Here is a 12,399-nt window from a genome sequence, read left to right on the forward strand (position 1 = left end):
GTTTCAAGAAACATAGTAAATTTCGAAAATTGCCTTCTTAAGGTTAAGTTTCTATAAACCCTAATTTTGATCTATTCAATTTTGTGCAAGATCAATGAGAAAATGGCTCTAATACCACTGATAGGTTTTAAAAATCTTATTTTGGTGGAAAAACTTAAACCCTAAGTTCACATGTAACCTAAAGGATTTATGCTCTCACTATGATTTGCTACAAACAATTGAATATCAAGAACCCTAAAAGTACATTGTTATTTTCAAAATTAAGAAAGGAATATTAGAAAATACATACCTTTAGTTTATTATAGAAAGTAAACAAGTATTCATTCTAGATTGATCTTTATAAAACAAGCACCAGAAGTCTCATGCCTCTAATGGCTCACACCCAACCCTTAGCAATTGGAAGCTAAAGAGGAGAGAGGAGGAGAAGGAAGAATGTCGGATCTAAGACTCTTAGAATAATGATTTTCGAAATTCTAAACCCTTAGGGTTTATATAGGTGTTAGGAAGGTTGTATGTAAGGCATATTCCTTTTTGATAACCCTTACCTCATTGTTTCCTCTCTAAGGCATTCTAAGCTTCCTCAGAGCCCAATAATACCTCTAGAACCGTCCCCCTCTTGGGAGGTTCTAGAATTGGTCAATGTTTAAATTTTTAACATTGCCACCTTTAGTCCTTCTACTTTTAATTAATCCAATTAATTCCAATTAATTTTTGATTAATTCTTAAGTAAAAAAAATAATATATCTAATTAATATATTATTCTCATAATATATTAATAAATCATTTATTTTGATTTCTAATTAATTTATTAATCATATAATAAATTAATAAATCACACATACACTCTCTCTCTCTCTCTCTCACACACACACACACAAAAGCATACCAGTCAATTACTAGGTCTGAGGGCAACCTAAAAGGACTCTCCTAATAATTCAAGATTATACTAATTTAGCTATTGACTTAGACACCTAATCCAACAAAATACCCCTAGGTCAAACTTGGTCAAAACCCTGGTCAAAGGTCAAAGTCAACAGGTCAAAGAAGTCAAATTTCAGACTGAGTGCGCCCAGCATACTCAAAACGTATGCATGTCATACTCCCATCCAAAAGCGGGACTCCATATGAGTATGCGCAACGTACTCAAAAGTACACCTAGCGTACTTAGTCATTTAACACATTTCTACTAAGTGCTTATTCTCTTAATTCCTTTCATCTCAAAACCTAGATCTGATCCCAAGTAATGTTCTAAATCATAAAGTTTCCAACTTTATGATATTGCATGGCTATTAAGTGCCCAACACCAAAACCCTAAATTAACACAAGGTTTTAACCACTAAAGATCATGCATGGAGGAATACAAACAATCGAGATTCCAATTTTATAACTCGAGTCACTCTAAAACGTCCAAAAGGATAATTCATTTGGTCTAGAGTAATTCATACTCTCTTAGACCAAAAATGTCACACCCCCAAACCTAAACAGCGGAAACATTCGGGGGCGGAGGACGTCATGTATAGTATCACAACAATTGCATAATAGTAATCATAGTAACAACAACCATGGATTTATAAAATATAAGTGTTTACATATATGTTCAAAACATTGTATTTTAACACCAAAATGTATAAACAACAGCTTAAAAGACATGAGTTTATAATACTTCGTCTTCTCAAAAGCTCGTGGTTGTACCTGTTTTACTGGTTTCCTAAGAATACAAGTTATTTAAGAAAAAGTGTCAATATTTAAGTTGGCGAATTTATAAGCATTTATATGAAAATATATGCCATTCAATGAGATGAAATCACGTTTGTTTCCTGAAAATCCTATATTCCAATATTTTCTATAAAACTGAGTTGTACGCTGTTTGTTTGTAGTAATCGTATCTATCCTGGAAAATCCTATATTTTCCTTAAAGCTGATTTGTGAACTTGTTTGTATATTCCAATACTAAAAAGTATAAGGATAAATGTCATACTTAAATTTCGTAACATGTAGTTTTATTCAAAGATAAAACCATTTGATGCGCTGAGTAATTACGTAAAATAAATAAAATATTAATTTCACGTAAAAATAATGTATTTTCGTTTATCATGTGAGTTTTCATAACCATGCTAACAAATGATTTGTCTGTCGCAACGTTCTTCAAGTGTCGTTATGTCTGATATTTGTCACCCGTAACCTGCCGGTCGTGCTGTAGCTAACAACAAGGGTGCGGGGTCATCAATATCATATAGATCTATACACAAGTATCACGTTCTCCGGGAGGAGACTCTGGTTATAAAACAGGACTTCCATGTATACCTTGAGTAGGTACAATGAAGACAAATGACTCACAAATTTCCAACAAGATACGTATTTTGTTATTGAAAATATTCGTGTATGAAACTGTTATCCAATACATCATGTTTATAATATAAAAATAATCATATTTTTATATATTCGTTTCTTTGCCTTGAAAGGGTAAAATAATGAGAATGAAACCTAAACTATATATATTATAGTTTACAATATATGTTCCATTTGAACTGATAAATGTTGTGTCATAAGATGTTCTGTAGGCATATGTTTTCATGTACTAGTTATATAAATTATAAGAAAACATAAATAATGGTTTGTATTTAAACACAAGTTTCCTTGTGTTTTACTTGTATTCCTCCCCTTTAAAACATGGAAAAGTTATAAAAAGTGTAGGGGTATGAACTCACTTGATAAGTGGTGATTTGGGCAGCATTTCGTTTCTAGAAAGGATTTTTCTTGAAGAAGTTGTGAGTTTCTGATGAAAACCGGGTTTTACGCGGGTAGAGTTTTCACTGGAAAATATTATTTTCTTGAGGACTTCGAGGCTTTAGGCTTTCTTTGGGTATTAGGGGGTTTCTCTAGGTTTCGGGAGGGTTAAAAGTAGCTTGAAAGGGTGTTTCAAGTGAAAGGAGAATTGAAAATTGTAAACAAAACGTAGAGACCTCACATGCTATTTATAGGAGACAGAGCCCTCGCATTACGTTGGGCGTACTTCAGTACGCTGGGCATAAATGCGTGGTCTCTAGTTGGGTTCCGAGCTTCGGACGTGGCGAGGCTATTGATACGCATCGAGGCTAGTCCGAGTACGCTGGGCGTACTCTTTTTGTACGTTGGGCGTGGTGACTACGTGGCTTCGGACGTGTCGATGGTGCGAGATACATGTCCACTGTGCGAAGAAGGAGGCGACGTGGTCAATCTGAGGCCTAGTTTCCGAGTACGTTGGGCGTACTCTTATTTTTCAAACTTCTAAAATTCGTAACTTTTGCATACGAGCTCCGTTTTTGACGCTCTTTATATCCACGGGTAGGTGAGACCATTCTCTACAACTTTTGTTTAGGCTCTGTTAGATAATACTGACTTTATTTTTAATATTATATTTTTAACAGGCCGGAACAGGAAAATTCTGTTAAAAATTCATAACTTCTTCATCCGATGTCCGTTTTCATCTGTCTTTTTACCGTTGAACTATAAATGACGAGATCTTCTATTCTCGTTTAGGTTATGTCGGCTAAAAATCGCTCGATCTTTAATTCGAATTTTGGGTTGTATATTGTTATGTCGAATCTTAGAAAAATCATGACTTCCTCATACGAAGTCAGAGTGGATGTTCTTTTTATGCACGCTCTCGGTTTTTCATATACTACAACTTTCATTTAGATACTTAAGGCTAAAAATCATTTTATTGTAAACTCACTTTTTACGCTTCACAGTGTTTTGTCGGTTTTGTCGCGGATGTTCGATAGGTCATAACTTCTTCGTTATAACCCGAATTTCGGTGTTCTTTATATTTTTGCAATCCTTGTTACGATCTCTACCACTTTATTCATCCCAATCAAGTTTATCTAAAATTTTAATTTTATCGGTCATTTTTATTATATCTTTAAAATTAATTAAATGCACAAAATTTTCAAATAATTTCTCTTTATTAATTTAAAAACTAGTTACAAAGGTTGACCTAGTCTATTACATTGACTTGAAATATCGGGTTGTTACAAAAAATATGGGACTAAGAAGCTCAAAACCTCACATCTAACAAGTTCTAATGAGATAATCAACAAGTTTAGAACTTTATACTTTCTGAAGGTTGCTCAAGGGGTGTAAAACTCAAACCTCAAAGCATGGGGCTCCTTCCTTGCTATCCAATGGCTTCTTTCCTTCCACAATGGACACCAAATCACCAAAACGAGCTTAAAGCACTACAAATGGAAATTAGGGTTTGTAAGGTACGAGTTGGGTAATGGAGGCTTATGAGGGTCATAAATTACCCTAGATAATGAATGTTACAATTCTCCCCCACTTGAATCGGACTTTGTTCTCAAAGTCTGTTGCCGCAAATAACTCTGGGTTGTGCTCTCGCATATCTGTCTCGAGTTCCCAAGTTCATTCAGAACCTTTTCGATGTTGCCACTGGACCTTGACCAAAGATACCACCTTGTTGCGCAAGGCCTTCGTCTTCCTATCCAAAATCGTAACTGGTCTCTCAACATAGTCCAGGTGACCATCAACCTGAATATCATCTAAGGGAACCACTATCATCAGCTACACTCTTCCATAAATGAGAAGCATGAAAAGTGTTGTGAATTTGACTGAGCTCCTTAGGAAGACCTAATCGATAGGTTACCATGTCAATCCTGGAAATCACTCGAAATGGATCAATATATCCAACACCCAACTTTCCCCTCTTTCTGAAGCATATTACACCCTTCCAGGGTGATACCTTCAGTAAAACCATGTTGCCAACCTGAAATTACAATTCAAATCGATGCTTGTCCGCATAAATATTTTGTTAACTCTGTGATGTTTGTAGTCCCGGCCTGATCAGCTGAATAAGCTACATCTTCTGAAGAACTACCTCAGTCTATGAACCTGTGACTGAGCTCTCCATAACAGACTGGGCTATGACATTTCCTCCCATAGAGAAGCTCAAACGACAGTGCACCGATACTTGAGTGATAGTTTTTATTGTAAGATAACCATGGTTGTAAAAAATCAGTCTAGGTGGCTGATTAATCAGTGCCTAGATGCTTGGCGGCCTCTATCTGCCTACGAATAAGGGTTAGAGGGTAAATAATCGGCCTTGGTCAATATCGGTCAAAACCGGTCGAACTCGGACTAAATCGGTCCAACTCGGATTCAAAATTGGGCCAAATCGGACTAGCTAACCAGGCTCGAAAGAACTAGATAGTACACCGAGTAGTTGGGTTTGATTTTCTAAAGGAACCTAAGTCTCCTTTTATATGATATGGGTGCCTTTGTTTGTTTTCCCACCAACGATGTGGGATGCCAAACTTGTAACAGTTCTATACGTCACTCGAACATATATCAGTTACCAAACGTAAAACTTAATTAATTAGTTGGATTTGGTTTCTTTGCATACCATTGAAATCAAGAATCTGAATTGCAAACCATCTGACTTGCATTCTAGTTCTTTACATACCATGTGCTCCATTGAAATCAAGAATTTAAATTTCATACCATCTGAATTGAAATCTGAATTGCATTCTAGTTCTTTGTTGTTGTTGCTCATTCATCAGATTCTTCAAAGTCAAAGAAAAAAAGGAATCAAAGCAAAAAGGAATGGTGAAACAAATCTTGAAACGAATCAACCAAAGAAGCCAAGAGGGAGACGAAGAAAGAAAGCTTCTGAAAATGTTCCTGTTCCCTCAACATTTACAATGTAGTAGTTGGTTATTTAGATGTGATGTATTAAGAATCTAAGGGATTTTTTGTAATCATAGTTTCATGTTACAAATGTTATATTTATTAAATTTTATTTTTTTAATTTATAATGTTATATTTATTAATGTTGAATTTAATGTTATGTTCTTAGTTTTAATGATATATTTATTAATTTTTTTTAATAATTAATGGTCCCTGGTTAATCCCCGCCTAGTCGATTAATCCCTTGACCCCAGTCCACCGATTAGCCTACGTCGAGCGATTTCTACAACCTTGAAGAAAACTAAGCTAGGGAAAGATAGAAGCCCAACTCCCAATGAAATCTATGACACAAACTCTCAACATATCCTCAAGTATCTGAATGGTCCTCTCGCTCTGGTCGTCAGTCTACGGATGATAAACAGTGCTAAAACATAACCTCGTGCCTAGTTCCACGTGGAACCTCTTCCAAAATTGTGAAGTAAACCGAACAACCCGATCTGATACAACAGAAACTGGAACACCATGTCGAGAAATGATCCTGCACACATAAACATCGACCAATTTCTCGGTCGAGGAGCTCTCCTGAATAGCTAGGAAATAAGCACTCTTGGTCAGACGATCCACTATAACCCAAATCACATCAAACCCCTTAGTTATCCGAGGCAAATTGGTGATAAAATTCATGGTGATATGTTCCCATTTCCACATGGAAACCTCCAAAGGCTGAAGTTTTCCATGAGGCCTCAGGTGCTCGGCCTTGAACATCTGACAGGTCAAGCACCTCTTAACATACCATTCTATCTCCCTCTTCATACATGACTACCAATAACTAAGTCGCAAATCCCCATAAATATTAGTGGCTCTACCCCTCTAGGGTGTATAAAAAATCAGTACTTGTGTGCCTCCTCCAGCACAATCTATCTGATCCCACTAAAATATGGTACCTAAACCCGGTCACATCGAGTCAACAACCCACAACTGTCGGTAGAAAACCTGTCGATCTTACCCCTAATTTGCTCCTGCTTCCATTTATCCTTCTTGACTCCCTCGACCTAAGCCTCCCTAATCAAATCCAAAAGTGGAAAATCAATTGAAATCCTCATATATAAGCTCCCAACTAAAGAGCTCGCCTATTTGCGGCTCAAAGCATCAGCGACCACATTCGCTTTCCCCGGGTGATAAGAATCTCGCAGTCATAATCATTGACCACGTCAAGCCACCTGTTCCGTCTCATATTTAGATTTGTTTGATCCATAAGATATCTCAGACTCTTGTGATCCATGTAGATGGTATACCAGGCCCTATAAAAATAATGCCACCAAATCTTGAGAGCAAACACCACTACTCCCAACTCCGAAACATCCGTCGGATACCGAACCTCATACGACTTTAGCTGCCTAGAAGCATACACAATAACCCTCCCCTCTTACATAAGAAACTCCCCTAGACTAGTGATGGAAGCATCAAAATAAACAACAAAATCCTCCACACCCTCAAGACGGGTCAATGATGGGACCTCACATAACTTTTGTCTCAATGTCTTGAACACAGCCTGCTGCTTAGGCCCCCAAAAGGAAATATATGCCCTTCCTCGTCATACGAGTGAGGTGTACAACAACCTTGTAGAAATCCTAAATAAATCTTTGATAATACCCTGTTAATCCCATAAAACTCCTGATCTTCGAGGGAGACTTCGGGACCTCCCACTACATAATTTCCTCAATCTTGGTCGGGTCGACCAATATCCCATTCTGGTTAACGAAGTTTCCTAAGAATTGGACCTCTTGTAACCAAAACTCATGCTTTGAGAACTTGGCATACAACCGCCCTCGCCTCAAAACTCCCAGAAGCTCTCGAAGGTGCTCCACATACTGCTCCCTGATCTTGGAATAGACCAGGATGTTATCAATAAAAACAATGACTGATCGATCAAGCATCGGCCTACATACCCGATTCTTTAAAGCCATAAATTTTGCAGGTGCATTCATGATCCCAAACAAAAAAACCATGAAATTGTAATCACCATAACGAGTTCGGAACACTGTCTTCTCCACATCCTCCTCTTTAAGCCTCATCTGATGATATCCTAATCTCAAATCGATCTTGGAGATCAAGATGCACCATGCAACTAATCGAAGAGGTCATTAATCTGTGGAAGTGGGTAACGGTTCTTCACCGTTAACTTATTCAACTCCTGATAATCAATACACATGTGGTAGGACACATCCTTCTTCTTCACAAATAAGATTGGCGCTCCCCAAGATGAACTGCTTGGTCTTATAAACTGCATGCCCAATAGCTCCGATCGGCGCTCCCAATAGCTCCCCAGGAACATCTGAGACTGAAGCCTCCTTCCCAACCCGAGTGTCAACCACATACGTGAGATAGCCTAAACACCCATGTTGTAGGTACTGTCGAGCCATGTCAATAGAACAAAAGGCTGATCCAACCATGGTACCCTCTCCATAGATAATCAGTTCTCCCCGACTTGGGGTTCGAACTATCGCCCGCTAACCCTCATAATCAATCATCGTACCAAACTTGCGTAACCAATCCATCCCTACTATCACGCGCACTTCCCCCATAGGGATAGGAAGCAAATCAATCGGGTAAGAGACCCTGAATATCTCTATGGTACAAACCTAAAAAATGCTCGATGTAGAAACCTTGTGCTCGTTGGCAATGGACACTCGCAATGGGCACTACAACTCTCCAAGAGTCATATCAAAACTCCTACTGAAGGACTAAGACACAAAAGACCGACTCGCACCTGATTCAAACAATACAAGAGCAGGCAAGGAGTTCGCTAAGATGGTAACAGTAACGACGTCAGGCGCCGCCCTGGCATCCTTGACTGTGAGCTATAACACACGACCTCAATCCCTCGGGGGCTCCGCCATTCCCTGACTTCCATCCATGATCCTCAGCTAGTGCCTACATGGGCCTGTCAGCAAGAAAGGGACATTAGGCCTTCACATGGCCCACCTACTCATAATGGTAACATATCCTGGAAATTGGCGGCGGAGCCTGCTGGCGACAATCCTTTGCATAATTCCCCTCGTTTCCATATCTGTGGCACCCATAATAAGATCTATCTGTGGCACCCATAATAAGATCGAAAACACCCTTATGAACCTTTTCGCAAGTACGAACCCTTTATCCTCTAGATCATGAATCAGCGGGCATGAACCGCTTTTCTGCAGACTGGGACTAAATCGGAGCCTAACATTGCTCGCTCTCATGGGTCTCTATCTTAATCTCTCTCCTCCCCGTGGCATCCTGAAGCTCAGCGAGGGTACTGTATCGCTGGGTAGACAAAAACTGCCAAATATCCGACTTGAGCATGCTTAAGTCCCGAGTCATCTGGGCATGTTCCGTAGTAGCAAAAACAGGGTAGAAAAGACCCCTCTCCATGAACATCTTTGTGATCTTTGTCACCATCTCAAGTCCAAGTACTCCTAAGCCAACTTCTCCCTCTCCACAAGGGGAACATATCTCATGCGAAACATCTCTAATAACTACTCCCATGTCACAGCAGTCCTCTACTCAGGAGTATAGGAACGGGTCACTAGGTTCCACCAATCCTTCATGCCAATTCGAAGGAGGTTTAGGGCGTACCTAATCTTCCAGTCCTTTGGACAGGAACAGGTGAATAAAAATCCCTCCACATCTAATAACCATCTCATAGCAATGATCGGGTCCTTGACCCCATCGAACTCTGGGGGCTTCCTATTATTGAAGTACCACTACTGGAATGAACCTCCTCCTCGGCCTCCTACAGCAGCGACGGATGCGGTGGCTACAATAGTAACAGTCTCAGTAAGAACAACATAGCGATCATCAAACAACTCAATCATAGAGGTCTTGATAAACCCAAATACCTTCGTAATAGAACCCTTAACAGCAGTAGCCACCTCAGTGGTGATCAGCTCATGAATTTGATCATCAGTCAATCCTGATCTATCCTGGCCACCCGCTCCAAATCCAGAACTAGATCTTCTCATGAACACCATACTGAAAATGAACCAATAAATATCAGAAAATGCCACCATTCATACTATAAAATCATCATAGAAAGGCTAAATCCTCGGGGTTTGTGACTTCCTTGTTACACGTACGGGTCTGGTGCTTTCATTAGTACAGGTCTATACTACCTTCCACACCTACCTGTATTTGTTTCAAGACCGTCACAAATTACCCGACAACTAGGATACGCATGCATACTATACTTACTCTTTTGAGAGTGAGTAATCACTTCTTATCTATCCGGCTATACCCATACCTACTCACGGAACTTCCACCAACACTGTAGCCACCCGTGCATGCTAATCATACATAACGTTGGATCCTATAGTCAGTCGAATACTTGATTCTACCTTTAGCCCTTCATCAGACAAGAATATGAAATAAGGCTAAATGAAACATTCTGAGGCTATAAAATCTTAGTTATGTATAAATATGATGCACACATTAAGCAACTACAATATTCATGTTAATTTCATCTAGCATACACAAAGTTCTCATAGGCTATCAAGCATCATACATCAGGCAATTCTATCATGCAGTTCCTGAAGATCCCTAGCCTATCACTAGCATGCAACTCTATCATAATCTTCATAAACAAGTAACAGTGTGGGTATCTTGGGATTACTTTCTTACTCTGAATGATCGTACACACCTTATGCTTCCTTGGTTACTTTTGAGAACAATTTTGAAAATAATTTGAAAACTTTTGCAGATCCTTAGTTTAAATCTAAATTCACATGAATGCTCATCCGATTCTCTCAAACCAGGGCTCTGATACCAACTTGTAACATCCTAAAAATCAAAGTAAAATTTTCATTTTTAAAATCAAACCAATAACCATAATTATTAACAAAACATTGTTCCTAAAAGTAATAATCACAAATCAGAGTATCCCAAAATCCAAAATCATAAAACCAGAAGGATGTGCACGATCACGCCTTTGCTTTTCCCCGGTCATATGAAGTACCTGAAACATAAAAATTAAACTGTAAGCCATAGCTTAGTGAGTTCCCCCAAATACCACACAACATAACATATACAAAACACATATTGGGTCCATAACCTCCTCTTGGTTGGAATACCCGTAGCCCACAACCTTCCAGTTGGATTGCCCTGGCCCACAACCTTTCGGTTGGATTGCCTAATACATACTGGGTCCACAACCTCCTGGTTGGATTACCCCTGGCCTACAATCTTCCGGTTGGATTGTCGTGGCCCTCAACCTTTTTAGTTAGATTGCTCGGGTTTGTTGACTAGCAGCACAAAGCAGTACAGTCTCAACCCAACCACAATACGTCGACATATATAACAGATAAAACACATAGCAGCAACCATATAATCATGTAGATCTTAACAGATCACTATAGCATAGCAATATTCCAAACCAAAATACACAATCTATTGGGTTGGCATTGGTGCCTTCGACCCGCAAGTACAATGAGGAAAACTCACCTCACAGTCTGAAAAGATAGCAGAGAGAACGCTGCTCCAACTGTCAACTCTATGGTTCACCTATATAGAAAATAGTGACCTAGACCAAATTCACAACTCAAAATACCTAAAATACCCCTAGGTCAAACTTGGTCAAAGTTCAAAGTCAACAAGTTAAAGAAGTCGAATTTCAGACTGATTACGCCCAGCATCTCAGCACGTACGCATGCCATACTCACCATCCAAAAGAGATACTCCATATGAGTATGCACAATGTACTCAGAAGTACGCCCAGCGTACTCGGTCAAATGGCACTTTTCCATTAAGTGCTTATTCTCTTAAGTCCTTTCATCCCAAAAACCAGATTTAGTCCCAAATAATGCTCTAAATCATAAAGTTTCAAACTTTATGATCTTGCATGGCTATTAAGTGCCCAACACCAAAACCCTAACTTAACACAAGGTTTTAACCACTAAAGAGCATGCATGGAGGGATATGAATAATCATAAAGTAGCCCATACTCATTTAGAGAAAGAATAGGGGACTAAGAAGCTCAAAACTTCACATCTAACAAGATCTAATGAGATAATCAACAAGTTCATAACTTTATACCTTCTGGAGGTTTCTCAATGGGTCTAAAACTCTAATCTCAAAAAGCTCCTTCCTTGCTATCCAATGGCTTCTTTCTTTCCATAATGGACACCAAATCACCAAAATGAGCTCAAAACACCACAAATTGAAATTAGGGTTTGTAAGATACGAATTGGGTAATGGAGGCTGATAAGAGGAAGGGGTATTTGGAGTTAATGATTCTCAAAATAGGGTCCAAACCCTAAATTTTAGGGTTTGAGTCTCGCCCACCATACACAAGTGTACGCCCAACATAGGCAACAGAGGCGCGTTTCTCACATAAGGCCCCTTGGGACCAATTTTTCAAACAATTTCATATTAAGGGTCCAGAATGTAAATTACTTGGATGATGTATGTTACTGATCGGGCCCTCTCGATAAACAAGCATGTCCGTAACATGTAGTGGTCTCCGCCCAACACATATAGTCTGCCCCGCCCAAACATAGATACAAATACATGCAAGAGTCATAAAGACAGCTAGCATCCTATAACATAATCCAATGGGTCAGCATTTGATGCCTTCGACCCGCAAGTACTGTGAGTAGGGGTGACAAATCAGGTTATCGTGTCGTGTTTTTGTCTGACATGACATGACACGACAAGGTTTTTTGTAACACGAACACGACATGA

Source organism: Lactuca sativa, chromosome 2, assembly GCF_002870075.4.
Source record: "Lactuca sativa cultivar Salinas chromosome 2, Lsat_Salinas_v11, whole genome shotgun sequence".
Taxonomy (NCBI): domain Eukaryota; kingdom Viridiplantae; phylum Streptophyta; class Magnoliopsida; order Asterales; family Asteraceae; genus Lactuca; species Lactuca sativa.